This window comes from Phoxinus phoxinus, assembly GCF_949152265.1.
Source record: "Phoxinus phoxinus genome assembly, chromosome: 2".
NCBI lineage: Eukaryota > Metazoa > Chordata > Actinopteri > Cypriniformes > Leuciscidae > Phoxinus > Phoxinus phoxinus.
The window spans coordinates 24,536,456-24,552,325 of NC_136877.1; positions in this window are offsets into that span (position 1 = coordinate 24,536,456).

The following is a 15,870-nucleotide window of genomic DNA, read 5'->3' on the forward strand; positions in this document are numbered from 1 at the left end:
TTAAAAAAAAAAAATCTAGATAGACCTTTTTCACATCTTCTTTTTCAATATTTCTGAGCATTGTTTATTTTTGTAATCCAAGTTATAAGTTATAAATGTAATAAATACATCTCCGTAATAAATACATGTAATAAATAAATTATTCTGTACATTTATTTTTGTCCTGTCAAATAATTTGTACATTTGATACAAAATAAATTGTTCTATACATTTTTACTTACAGTAGCCTATTTTATTTTTATTTTTACAAATATTTCAAGTTACGTTTAAGATAAGAAAAACAAAATACAAGCTTAAATTAACAGTATACATAAAACATATTGGAAGAAATAATTGAGCTGAGCAGGAGGTCTTGGATGGGCTCCACAATAGAGATGCTGGTAAAGCCTCTGCCGGCGGGACATCTGGGATGAGTGCATATTTCCACTGTCCACTAGCAGATTTCAGGGCTGACTCAGACGTGGTCTGCCATTCACTAAGATGTTCTCAGAAAGAGGGAAGAATAAATTAAATTAACTCACATACTCAAAAATGAAACCATTAAATATTGTAACGCGTAAAACCATTATATGAGGTAAACTCTGCAGGACAGCGGCCCTCCAGGACTGACGTTGCCTATCCCTGATCTATAAGACATTTTTAGGATTTCGAATTGTTCATATTTTTTTAAACAATATCTAATATAAGAATCTAATATCCATGAGTAAAAAGTCAGTTTTCATAAAATGTACAATATTTGCGTCTGTCTGAGATGAGATGAGATGAGTTGAGTCACGGGCCATTGGCAGGTTTGGGAAAATGTATGTAGGCTCTCCCTCTCACACATATTACAATAGTTTATTTTAATTTTGTATGCATCAATAGACTATTTTATTGTAAATGATATCACAAGGATGCACAAATATGTTACCTAATCTAATTAAAGAGCATGATATACATATTTAGGTTTTATTTTCATTATTAGGATAATACAAAAAAATAAAGAAAAATGTACAAATAAATTCACCGGAGAAGGATCTACAGTATGTTTGTAGTCAGGGAATAGTGGATTTTCAGTGTCCACATTAATATAATGTAAAGTACCCAATTACTAATTCTTATAATTAATGAAAGGTTTAGTGAAGATGCTTGTTTTATGAACATCAAATGAGAATCCATAATGAGGCCACAGGTATTTTGTGTACAGGTAAACCAAGGCACATCTTCCCACAGTCCTCTTGAGCTCTATTTTTATTTATTTTTTGCCTTTTTTTTTTGCCTTGACCTTCCACTGCTATTAATGATAGTGCTGCTACAACAACACCACTGACACACTTTACCACATGTTCATTGCTCAGAATATTTGGGAAGGACAGAAGTTGACAGACCTTTCAGAGCCCTAGGGAACTCTGTTGAATGCTAAGAGTGCACTGTTTTTGTTGCGTCTATTTAAATTCAAGAATTCTAAGAGCTGAACGTTTACTGGCTTAATAAATGCACATTTTAAGGAAGAAATTAATTAGTGACAAAATACTCAGTAATATTTGTTAAGTGCTGGCAATTCCAAATTGTGGTACACTTCAGATCAAAGAGGGTTTGAAATGTTCTGCTGCCACACCAACTGTGTAGCACTAAGTTGAGGATCAAAGCTATTTCAATAGAGCACTTAAAAGCGGAAGAATGTTTGCAAGACTCTAATGAACATTGCATCAGCTCTGCGTTACATTTTATCTTCCACGTTCCTATCATCTTGAATAGAAGCCATGTTGATTCTTCCTAATTAGATGAAAGCCACACATGCACCAGGTTCAAAGAAATTAAAACTATTCTAACACATAGGAAAAGCTCAGTGCAGCTCTAAGAAGATTATCAGTTATGTCTTCGCTATTTGAACATAATCCCTCTTTATGTGCGACACATCAAGAAGCAACAATCTTCGCAAGAAGCAAATCTTTGCTACATGCAAACTTACCCCCATCACGTCTTTACACTAATGAACTCTGAAACTGTGACTTTGCTCTGATTATAGCAATCTTGAGGACAAAAATGGTATAGCTTTCTGAGTCCCATGACAGATCCACTTCAATGGAGAGAGAAGCCCATAATCTAGCAAATTAACCCCAGAATGGGGTGGGCGGAACTTGTGGCTATCATCAGCTGAAGGCTGTTACTTCTCCAAACAACTTGAGGAGTAATCACGGGAATCAGATGCTCAGTCAGCATGCTTAAAGTCAGACCAAAAGCAAATATCAGTCAAAGAGGCTTATAATGACAGTGGGCCCATGAGAACGAGGCAGAGTGCCTGAGAAAATCCAAGAAAGTGAAAAGATTAAATAATTTAAAACTGCAAATGGCCATAGAATGACCCGGGACAACAAATGTAATTTAAGCAAATGTTTTTATCTTTATGTATAGCTTGTATTCATATCCATTTTGAATGATCAGATCACAAGTGGTTATTGCTAAATACAGAGTCCAAAATAAATGGGGTAAAAAAAACAAAAACATTTCTGAGCTGTTTAAACAAGCAACACATTATATGTGTAGTGTCAAGGCTAGTTCACACCTCACACAAATGTTAGGCACGAAAATTCCGTTTGGTTTTGTCACGCAAAGTCACATTGTGATAGCAGGTAGTGCTACTAGAGCAGAAATACCCAGATTGCCCTTGCACACAAAGCACGGCACAACATTCCCTTTTTGAAAAATAATCAAAGCTTATTTACATGTTTTCAAAACAGCAGATTTTTGTCAAACTAACAATGGCAAATACAAACGGTCCAGATTCTTTCTCTGCTATATACTGTCGCTTGACAAAATAGTAAGCATCACAATGTTGTACTTTAATGTAAAAGCAGTAGCTCTAGGTATGTGACTAAAAGTGCAAATCTTATTGGTTGACTGGTTTTCTTCGAAATCTGTTGGGAAAGAGATTAGAACACCTCTCTGTCAAAGAACAAAAAAACACCCAAATCAAACGAACACCATAATTGCACTACCAAAATTGCACTGCACATACGTCTTGGGGTGAACAGGCCTTAAACTCTAATCTCCCAGACAACAGTGAAAATATGTGATGAAACAAAGGTTTTAAACTTTAAAAAAAGAAAATGGCCAGCCATCCACGTGGAAAAGCCCATTAATGTACATATATTTTCAAGACCAAATCAAATAATTTGACACAGATCATGCGAAGATGCTCAACCACAATTATGCAGGTACTTGACTAAAATAACAAGAATTGCGCTCAAAACATCCCTCACCTTGAAATCTTATCACAAGACAAATTTGCACCAGAAAGCAAGGTTATCTTACGTTGCACCATCAAATATACCCTAAACTTACGGTTGATTAACCAAAACCTTGCTAAATCCAAAAACGTTTGCGGGACTAAGTTCAGCCAACTCAGATTATGTTCACACATAAAGCACAATACATTCTTAATTGTCTTTTCATTCAATAATCTTTAATTACTGTGAATAAAAACTATATTGTTTGTTTGATGATAATTATAAAAATAAAGACTGATTAAACTTAATAACAAGTGTGTTTGCAAAGATAACGAGACTGTATAAGAACCAGGGTTAGTTTACCTCCGTTTTAGAAACTGAAAGTTGAGGGTATCTGCTTACTTACCCTTATACTAATCTAAAGATTTTTATAAAGGAGATTTTGTGGAGGTTGGCTGCTGAATTTCAGCACGAGCAATTAAGAGCAGACATTTTCATAATTCACACTTGCACATACACAAAGGCACATGTGCACACACTTCGAAAACTCATATCTTTCACTGAGCATTTTATCTCATACCAAGATCCATTTCGATAGGTAGGAGTTGTTTCAATCCCCAGGGGTGAGACAGAGGCGATTGATTCAAAAGTGTGCGATCACTAGCGCCATATCACTTTCTCAGAGTACATGTCAGAGATGCATTGTGTTTGTCGGTTTGGTAACTTCTGACCATGGGTGAGGTGAAAATTGAAAATATGGAAATATGAGGACAGCAAAGGATACCTTTACAAAAGAAAAAAAGTGCAGCTTAGATGCATCAATTTAAAAGATACAGAAACAAGTGTAGAGAGATTGCTTTGAGGATTGATGCATGGGTCATGGGACTGAGGATGTAAAAATAAATTGAAGATGCATTATTTGATTAAATATCCACATCCTCTGATTCCAACATTTTAAAAGACAAGAAATGACAGCCTGTCAGAGCACTTTCATGTTATGACAAGTTATGATTATGTGATATTTTGGTAATCAATGGCAGTTGAAGGAAGAATGAGAAGATGTTAGATGGAATCATTACTAATTCAGTACATTTTAACTTTTAACTCATTGCTAATGACAATTATTTTCACTTCATTCAAAGACAAGACTGGAGGTGATATCTTCACTTGTATAAAGTGCATGATTTAGATAGAAGCTGACTTAATGACTCATGAGTGAGAACATTTTCAGCAAATGGATGTCAGTGCCTCAAGATATTAGTTGGTCTATGGTGAATCACGGAAGACATTAATGATAAAGCAACTCATTTGTAATTCAGTTGTCAGTTCTTTCTGTTTATGTGTTTTATTTATTTGAGTGCATGTAAATCTGAGAGATAAGAGCAGCTGAATCAATCTAATTCATTAGTGCTCAGTTCCGTACACTAGTTCAGCTGGTGCCTCTTGTAATTACAGATAATCCCCCATTATCTTCAGATCAGTATGGGGGACTGTAAACAAACCTCTCTGTATAAACATGCATTTCTTTGTACTTACAAAAGTAAAATATTAATTTAAGATTTCATACCATGACATCTACAGTACTGTGCAAAAGTCGTAGGCATGTTAGTATTTTTACACAAAAAATGGTTTTAAGCCAGTTATTTATATATTTTGCTATAGCGTGTGACGTGTCGGAAGGAAATATCAATTTACAGTTTATTTGTGCTATTAATTGTTATAATCCAGTGAGTTTTTGGATGCACAAGGACTCTGAAAAAAGTCTGTATGATCCACACAGAGATCTGATCTCACCATCATTGAGTCTGTAGTTACATAAAGAAAAAGAAAAAACTGAGACAGACTAAATCCAGAAGATCTGCGGTAACGTCACCAAGACGCTTGAATAAACTTTCCTTCAAAGCTACAGTAATAATAATAATTCATTACATTTATATAGCGCTTTTCTCAGCACTCAAAGCACTTTACATAGAAGGGGGAATCTCCTCAACCACCACCAATGTGCAGCATCCACCTGGATGATCCGATGGCAGCCATATTTCGCCAGAACGCTCACCACACACTAGCTTACTGGTGGAGAGGAGACAGAGTGATGAAGCCAATTAGTATATATATATATATATGAGGATGATTAGGAGGCCATGATGGACAGAGGCCACTGGGCAAATTTGGCCAGGATGCCGGGGTTACACCCCTACTCTTTCGAAAGACATCCTGGGATTTTTTGTGACCACAGAGAGTCAGGACCTTGGTTTAACATCTCATCCGAAGGACGGTGCTCTTTGTCAGTATAGTGTCCCCGTCACTACACTGGGTGTTAGGACACACACAGACCACAGGGTGAGCACCCCCTGCTGGCCTCACTAACACCTCTTCCAGCAGCAACCTCGTTTTCCCAGAAGGTCTCCCATCCAAGTACTAACCAGGCTCAGCCCCGCTTAGCTTCAGTGGGCAACCAGTCTTGGGCTACAGGGTGATATGGCTGCTGACTGTACAGTACTGTGAAAAGTTTTACACACTTGCTTGATAATGCTTTAAAAATAATGTCATAACTAGATTTTATTTATCAATTAACTTCTATTAACTAAATCATATCAATACTTGGTGTGACCACCCTTTGCATTTAAAACAGCCTTTGTAGGTACACTTGCACATAGTTTTTCAGGTAGCTTTGCAGGGAGGTTTCTTTAAATGTCTTGGAAACATTCACTGTAAAATTCTAACCTCCCCAACTCAAAATGTTCTAGTGACTGGTCACATTCCCAAGTGAAATTCTGCAAATTGATAAAATGAAATTTGCAGAATTTCACTTGGGCCAATTGGAAAATTTAGATGTGACCAGTCACTAGAACATTTTGAGTTGGGAGGTTAGACATGTTTTACAGTGTTGCCGCAGTTCTTCTGGATTTATTCTGTCTCAGTTTTGAGATCACAGAAAGACTCAAGAATGGTGAGATAAGATCTCTGTGTGGAGAATACCAACTTTTGTAATGTTGACTCCTTGATCATAGAAAAATATCACTGGATTATTACAGGCAAAAGGAATGTTTCTAAATGTAAACTAATATTTTCTTCTGACACTTTCTCTAGTAGATACAACCAATATGACAGTTAGAAATACACAAACCATTACTAATACCTGATTGGAGCTTTTCATCTCATGACGGTGATGTGCTGAGAGCACATAATTTTTATATTCTTCTTAAGTGCAATTGCAGTAATGTCAAGGAGAGGGGTCACTCCTCTTTACAGATGGTCATTATGGAACACAATCATGCGTTCTCTCAGGGACACGCGGCCCAGCCTCCAGCACTCGCTGTTATCATGTCTCACAATTTCTCTTGATTGCATTTTATGCTGCATAGTGTTGAGATGCATATGCCAAGGGCAGTCGAAGTCATGAAGCTTTTTGAGAGCTTGAAATGGCAATTTCCTGCGAGTTAAAGGTCATTCTCATGAAGATCTCTTGCAAATATCACAATGCAGGAAACGATAGGTTGGCTGTTACTATCCCGATGGGATAGTTCACCCAAAAATAAAAAAAATCTGTCATTAAGTACTCACCCTCATGTCATTCCAAATCCATAAGACTTTCGTTCGTCTTCAGAACACAACTGAAGATCTTTTTAATAAAATTTGAGCTATTTATGTCCCTCCATTGACAGCTACATAACTACCACTTTGGCACACAAAAAAGTTTGTGAAGAGATCGTAAAACTAATCCATATGAATTGAGTGGTATAGCCTACATTTTCTGAAGAGACACAATTGCTTTTTACAACAGATTTAATTGTATTTCCATATAAACATTTATCAACTCACACATTAGCTCAAGCATGTTCGCTTGACGTGCGATAATCAATGAGTTTCATTCTTGTGTTACACTGCACGTTTGAGCTTCCGCAAGAACCAATGAGGTTTGTTCTCGTGCGTCAACAAGGTTCGATTGAGCTTCTGTTTATGTTCGCTGATCAATGTTTAAATGTGAATAAAAGCCTTAATTCAATCCGTTCATAAAGCGATCATGTCTCTTCAGAAAATTTGGACTAAACCGCTTAATTCATAAGGATTCGTTTTACAATCTCTTTATTAACTTTTTGAACCATGAAATTGGTAGTTGCGTAGCTGTCATCAGAGGGACAGAACTGGATCATATTTTATAAAAACAATATCTTAATTTGGGTTTCGAAGATGTACGAAAGTCTTACAGGTTTGGAACGACACAAGGGTGACTAAATGAAGAACTAGAATTGGGTGAAGTCATGTCAAAATCAGTGACAGTTTTTCAGCTGCTGTATAACAATGTGTAAATTTATCAACACTGCACTGTAATTTTTGTTTAAGTTAGCAAATAACTAAATTTACTGGAGTACATTTTACAAGAAAATATGAGTTCAGTCTTTCTACATGTAGTTCAAAGCTACTTGTCATTTCTTTGCAATTATACGTTAATTAATTTACTAGCAATGTCTAGTAAAAATAGAGTAAACATTGCTCCAAAGTAAATCCAACACCATTTTATTTTGTGTGTAGGATTTAACTTTAGATATTCTGATTTATATATTTATTTATATATTTATATAATAATATTTAATATCAAATATTTTATGATTTTGCTACTTTTCGTCTGCAAACACCACCCCTTTTTTCCACTTCATTTCGTGGCATCTTTCTCGTGTTCTTCCAAAATGAACCCACTATGTTAAATGATCATTATAAATGTAATTTCACGGGTCATAAATATAACCCACTTGTATCTACTACACACACTAACATCCCACAGTGTGGGTCACTTGTGAGTCTTATGCCTTGCATGTATCTCAGACAAGTGAACATATTGAAAGGACACGTTCTGGCACATTGCACCCTCATTGTAACCTGAGAGCAGATGAAGGCGCAGAGAGAGGCCTTTAGGGCATAATTTCAAAGCCAGCCATGGCACGGGTGCTTGTTTGAAGCTAAGAGAGAGAGGAGCCTGCCTGAAGAGTAAAACAGTCAGTTGTTAAGTATTCCCCTACCTCCAAATGAACAGCCGAGCCGGGGTTTGAGCCCTTGGGTCATGCGGCCCTCCCTTTGCCAATGTCTTTGACAAGCTTAAGTAACCCTGGTCCTCCCTTAAATTGTTTATGCCACATTGCTTACAATAATTAGAGCAAATTGAGTCGGCTCCTCATTAGAGCAGGATTTGTTTGTTGAGGAGTGTGGTGTGACTCTTAAAGCCCCCCCATCCCCCCTCTCTTCAAGGGAGTTATGTGCAGAATAACTGTTTGTAAAGCCTAAGGGAGTTGTTGAACGTTGTAACCTATTTGCTTCCAGTCTTTGTTCCTTATTTGAAAATGTGAGTTAAGAAATTGCACTAAGCAATTAAAAACAAAGAGGAATTCCTGGCAGTGCTGTTGAAGTGATTTGCATAGCCTTAAAATGTTTATGCCTAATAGGAATGTGGTGATTCTAGCCCTAAAACAAAACTTATTTCTGCTAGCAAATAGAGAAATAGGCCTTCATTGTACCCGCAACAATAACGCACCATTCATGCCCTGGATTCCATGGTATCAACTCAGTGACAATGAGAAAAACATTCTTTGTTATGTCTCAAATGACTTGACAGTCTTGTCAAGGGTATGGCCATGTCTGCTCGTGGAACACAGGGACTCAGTCATGCTTGGCCCTTTGAATTGTCAGTTATTTAGGGAAGGCAGCGGTAATCATTGCATCGGCAGTGGTGGAAATTGACAGTAACTTTGATGGCCAGACACACTGCAGGCCTTGATGAAAACCAGCGGAGGATTTCATACACTAACACTAAGGCAGAATGACAAAAATCAAAATTGGAAGGATGACAAATAGATGCAGAGCAGCACAGTGGAACAGTGGAACAGTGAAACTCTTGCTGTCTAGTTATTTTTCAGATGGTACAAAATACAGGATGAAGTACAATTAATTCATTGTCATGGTTTATGTTTTTAATAGTTCACCCAAAATGAAAATGTTTCTATTGTTTACTCACCCTCATCTTATTGCAAACCTGTTTGACTTTTATGTTCATACAAGGAAAGTCACTAAGGTCAGGTGTGTTGGACCCCACTGAGATTTACTGTATATAAAAAAAATATGTTTTATTTTTTGTTTCATATAAAACAGAACATCAATGACTTAGTGACAGAATTTTCATTTCTGGGTGAACTATTCTTTTAAGAATTGAAGTAGCAATCATAATATTAGTTTATTTTTTACTAAGGCATGTTTATAAGAGCTACTTAAATAATTTAACAATACATTTAAATACATTTAACTAATTTAACAAAGGCCTACTCTGCTTATAAGCCCTGTCTGTTTGTGAAACCAGGCTTTTGCCTGCTAATCTTAGTTTTGTCGTTTGTCATTTAATGTTTAGGCTTCAAGCTCAAAGGTCTCAAAGACATTTGTGTGTTCACTGAGGGTTCAGAATAAGGTGTGTGAGCCACCATGTGGTCTGAATGATGGGATATGACAAAATAGAAACGGTGTTCAATAATGTTCTACCAGAAAGACTCGGGAGGCAAAATTACATAACAAAGCATTCATTTATGAAGAGCTCAGCAAGCAAATATTGTGTTATAAAGTTATTTGGCCTAGGCCCCGTCCGTAGCTCGCAATCCGAGGGTAACGGAATCTGCATTTCCTGCCTGAAGACGAAGGCAGGGGCGCAGCCGACCCCCTGGGAGGTATGGGCAGGGACCATCCTGGTGGTGGTGGGGAGGATGGAGGTGAATGTTGGCGTCAGAATCTGTGAACTCAGACATGTGTAAGAACTGATCTTGTATACTACAAGTATTATAACCTTTTTCAGACTGAGGACCATGCTGATTCTCATCCCAGCCGCTTCACACTCGGCTGCAAACCGTCCTAGTGCATGCTGAAGTTCCTGGTCTGAAGGGGCCAACACGACAACATCATCTCCAAAGAGCAGAGACGAAATCGTGTTGTTCCCAAACCAGACACCCTCCAGCCCCTTGCTGCGCCTAGAAATTCAGTCCATAAAAATTATGAACAGAACCGTTCTCATTTTTTTTCCAAAAAAGAATTATCATTTTTGGGTGAACTAACCCTTTAAGAGACTTATTTCAAAATATTAAATCTTAAAGTAAAATTTACCAAAACCTATCTGATAGTTGAGGTAAAAGTGAAAATAAAGTTAACAAAAGTTGAAAAGCTCTTACTTAAAGCATTGTTGATTGGTACATGAAGGTTAGTTCACTTTGTTTCTATCTGAACTACTGCATTATATTACTGCGTTCACACCATGTCATAATTACAATAGTCTTGAGCAGACCACACGTGACGTTCTATTTGGAGCTGTTCTGATTCTCGGACTGGGAATTATGCGTTAATATGGCAACACTACCAATGCCTAAATGAATCTGCAGCAGTCAGGTGGTACAGCAGTCTCATGGTTACAAGTAGGAACTCTCAGGAAATTCCCATCTTACAAGCTGTAATTACGAGCTCTACGAGGACGTGAATGCTTTTTACAAGTTGAAATCTCATAATTACTGTAATTACAACATGGCGTGAACACACCTTATGTTCGGAAATGAATTAACACATTCCACAGAGGCCTTAAAGGGACATGGTGATGGAACAATATTTGAGAAAGGTGGAAAAAATATGTCAATGCTTTTACGTTGCGTATATTATGCTGTATATAATTTAATCAATATGCAGGGTATTGATATAATTTTTGAATGTTTGATCGCGATTTTCTTTCACTTTTGAATTCGCGATCATGTGTAAAATGTGAATAGGGAGAGGTTGTCCACACATTAAGATAAGATAATGACGTTCAGGATCTTTCTTGACGATCCGACATCGTCCAGTCAGTCATCTCTCCGTACTATCTTTATGTGATAAGTGCATTTTGATGTACTGTAAACGACTAACGCAGCAAGCCTAACCATGTCCATTTCAGGGTCTCCGTAGATTGTTTTTTTTTTTTTTTTCGTGCCTTTCCGAGTTCAGATTTAGGCCTCGGGCACATCCATAAACTATTGTATCCTTGACTCTCTGCATTCCACCAGCACAGTAAATTTACGACTTCCGCTTACACTAATTAGATCCTGAGTCTGTTCAATAATCGCTGAACAAAATAATTATTAGAGTAGGATGGAACATATATAAACAACAGCAAAATATCCTCTTTAATTTCTGCCAGGCTTTAATTCACAGCAGATAATTAATAAGCTTGTGATATACTGCGAGCTATGAAACATCTCAACAGTAAGTGCTTCTATTTCCTGTCTGAACTGCAGCGAGTGCTGGGGATTGCTGCAGTTGCTTTAACTGCTGGGGCTGCAGCGTTGAATTGTCATCCTCTGCATTAAATATTTCATGGTCAATATGAAGCCTGCCCCAGCTCTCCCAGTGGAGTCTGCCTGTGCCATGTATTAGGTTGTATATAAAGTAATTTGACCAAAGTAATGAGTTCTATTGTCACTGCACAGAGCCCATTATTGGGTTGGGAATGTTGCAGGCCAGGGGGTGAAGAGAGTACAGTGAATTAGTGTGCAAACACAGACAATGGTTTGTGCATGTGTGTGTGCTCATGTTTGGGTGTATTGCATTCTTTAAAGGCTTAATTTTTTTCATTTAAACGTTTAAGAGAGACCGAGTGTGTCTGCACGCGAAGAAAACCGAGTGTGTCATTGTGCGAGAGAGACCGAGTGGCACTGCGCGGAAGAGACTGAGTGTGTCCGAGCATTAGTAATTGGTACATAGTAATATATAATTACTATATAAGAGGCATGGAAGTTCGGACACACTCTCGCTCGGACACACTCGGTCTCTCTCGCGCAGTGTCGCTCGCTCGCGCAGTTCGATTAGCTTTTGTCCAGTCCGCCGCCTCACACTTGCGCTGTTTTGCATTATTTATTTTATAAAGGTATAAATAGAACTGGAAAAATCGATTAAAGGGGGCAAATATTGTCCCTTAATGGAAAAGGTGTGACTGCAGTCTAAAGGGTTTTTATCACCAGAGGAACATTTTCATAATTCCTAGAACTATTGTCAAAAGTACCCGGATGTCGGAGTGTTTGCACCGCAGGAACAAGGAATGATTTTAGTTCTAGGAACTCTTTTGGAGGAACTAATTTAGCTACGTTGCGTTAGTGATCGCGGATTGCCAGAACACACGCGAAACACCACCATCCGCTATTTATAAAAAAAAGCTATGTAAACACACAGATTATAGCCTATACATATATATATTCCAGAACCTAACCCTATGAACATGGAAAACAGTGATAGATGGGCCTCTCAACCACAAGGCATACGGTTATAAATTTTCATATACTGTCTACATTGTATAACAGTACTATCTAATAAAGTATTAGACAGGACTGTTAGACAGATCGTAAAATAATGAACACTGAGAATGCGAGCACTGTTTGCTTGCTCAGGCAAATTAAAATTCAAAATAATGGTCCACCGCGCCATCAAAATAAAAGTCACAACAATGAGCATGGCTTACATAACTTCAGAGTTCCTACTGGCGGTCCGAAAGCAACAGGAAAACATTCCATAGGGAACCATTAGTTCTCGGGGAAACACCCTGGTGGCTAGTTCCTAGAACTAAGTTCCTAGAACTATCCGGTGCAAAAGCTCCTTAAGTGGAAGAGAGGGGGTACGGCACTCTAAAAAATTGGAGAACCACTGAACTTTCAAGGCGTTTGAACTAAATTGCATAGCCGAGCCTGATGGTCCGAATGAGCCAGCGAGATGAACTGGGGAGTGCTAACCAGACGTACAAGAGGGTCCAAAGGGACCACAGGCTTACCCGCAGTGGGGCAGCGAGGTGGAACGCAGGGACGCAGCGAGGGGGCTCTCTTTGCGAAGCAGCAAGTAGTGGGGTCTGAATGTGCTGTGCTGAACTTACCTGGTTCCACAGGGCAGGGGCGCAGAAGGAGGCTTGGTTGCGTTCTCGAACTGCGCACAGCAGCCCGCTGGCGATATAAGAGCCGGATAAGAATGGTGAGGATTGTCTCCTCCCACTGCTCTCCGGGGCCTCTTCAGACCCTGAGATTGAAGAAACTGGTATTTTATTGAAAATTTGGGTACCGTTGGTTTTGACGCCAGCGGCGGAACACAAATAAAAAGAAACACAAGATTTTTCACTCGGCCCTCTTCCGGGGGAGGGAGTGGTGAAGAGCAGTCTCCTGAAGAGCAGTCCCCTCCATCTCTGTTCAATACCCAGACATGTGAGGCAGCAATCATGACTATCCCGCAATACAAGGTCCAGAAACACACAAGTAGAGTGACATCTTTAAAAACACGCAGCTCTACTTGTGTAAGCTCTTTCAGGGTCCCGCTCTCCTTGGTGCTGAAGCATGCAGGGGAATGGCCGCAGCAACACAGACAGGGGAAGTGTGCAGTCTGTCTTAAGCTGACTCTCTCTCTTTGTAGGAGGTCTCTTACCAGCCATAACAACAGCTTTTTAGCGTTCTCAGTGCACCGGACCTGTTGTGAGAAAAGCCTTTGTTTGCTCAGTAAATTTAAAAAATGAATAAAAAAAGAGAGGAGAACAGAGAGATCGACCCCACTGCCACACTGTGTTGCCACTACCGCACTTAAGAGATTATCCCGAAGAGCTGCTCATTGAAAGTCAACACTCACCAGCATTCGAAACGCTCGGCTCCGAAGCGAAAAGCTGAAGTGCAATCGCACCTTCTGCTCATTATTTACACACGCTGCATGGCAGAGCAGTTGCTGCAAATGATTGCACGCCAATGTGCATTGGCTCGTTTAGTTACACACAAAGTAGATTGGCCTCTCTAGCGAGATTCGTGGCGTCGAACGTGAAGTAGATTGGCCTCTCTAGCGAGATTCGTGGCGCCGACGTGGCTTCGAACGTGACCGAGTGAAAGGGAACATTGTATTATGCTGCCAGGACAGTAGTTGGCAATATCACTTTGTAAAGAAAAACTACTACGAACGGCCAAAATGGTGTTTTGTAAATGACCCCTAATATGCAACAGACAGTGGTGGCTCTTTGAGGTAACTGGGGAAGGAATCAGTGGGCTGGAATATGCACAAATCCCGACGGCCTAAAATCTGCTTATTCATGTGGCTGTCCTTGATTTACAATCTTGCCTGCTTGCCTAGGACCAGGAGTGTGAAAAGACTATGTTAACAGGTTTTGCGAGGTCGAGATGTTTTTTTTTTTTTTTTTTGCGGCAATGGCAAGGATGTCTCAGCGATGGCCTGGGGTGTCCTAGCAGTTGTTATATCATACTGTGATTCAGCTGTTGAGTGTGCAGAGTACATGTATAATCGGTGCAATTGACTGCATTCAGTAGCCTGTGGAGAGTGAATTGACATTTGTCAACTGAAAGTACATTCACTCCATCAATATGCACAACATCTTTGGTGTACAAGATTGCGAGGGAGGTTTAATAAATCCATTGGTGATGACTTAAATTCAGACAGTGCAAAATTGTTGGGCTCTTGGTGAGAAATGTGTGCAGTAATATGTGATTTAACTGATGACAGTTTATAGTTCATTCATCTCTCAGGTGACAGCTGACAGCCACTGAGATCCTGGCAGCTCACATCTCAGAGAGACTATAAAAGGCCCATCATGTACCTGTATCCTCGGACCACATGTCCATATTGTCTTGACTTGTTGGTCTATGACCATTCCTGGAGTATTAGAACATGAGGCAGAACAATTCTCCACTGAATCCACAGATGTAGCCTTCACCTTCTTTCAAGTATGAAACTTAGTTTTTTTTTTCTAATGTAAAACTATTGTCTTGTTTTGGGGTGTATTTGGGTGGCCAATTTTATTTTTCAAAGTTTGAGGTGTACAGATTGTCACACGAGGCACAGATAATGCTGATAAATGTATTCAAGTAAAATTATTAATCCGTTATCGTCCTAGGTCAGAGTCTAACTTCACCATGACTCTTGACGTTAAACTGACCTCATCTAGGATCACGATGTTAAACTGATCCACCCCCTTGCAGGGCTAGTAATCCGCTTGGGGTTAATCAACTTACTCCGGAAGTCACTAAAGAAGTACCCATTCCGGGCAATCAAACTTCTTTGTCACGTCGCTGTGCGATCTCATCGCTTATGACGGTTCAGGCAACTGCACCCGATAAAACAACGACAAAACAGGACAACACAAGCGCCATCACTACGACACAACATCGTCTATTCACCTACCGCAAATCAACCATCATTGCCACCTACAACGTCCGCACTCTAAGAAAAGCAGGAAAGAGTAAAAACAAAGCAGTGCCACCAACATTCGAACAATCCGAACGCTTCCATCAGCTTATCCATGGATGTGAAGAGAACGGAATCGACATCATAGCCGTTCAAGAACATCGATTACCAGCAACAAATGACATCAACACTTACACCGAAGTCTACAATGGCAGAGAGTGGAGATTTAACTACTGCTCAGCCACAAAAACAATGCAAGGCAACCATGTCCATGTCGGCTCCTCACAAGCAGCAAAGCGGCAGAGTCCCTAACAGCAACAATCAAAGTGTCCGAGCGAATAATGACAGCAACTTTTGCCGGCAACCCATCTACAACAGTCATCGTGGCCTACGCACCGACAGAAGAGAAATCCGATGAAGACAAAGACAACTTCTATGACATGCTCACCGAGTGCAC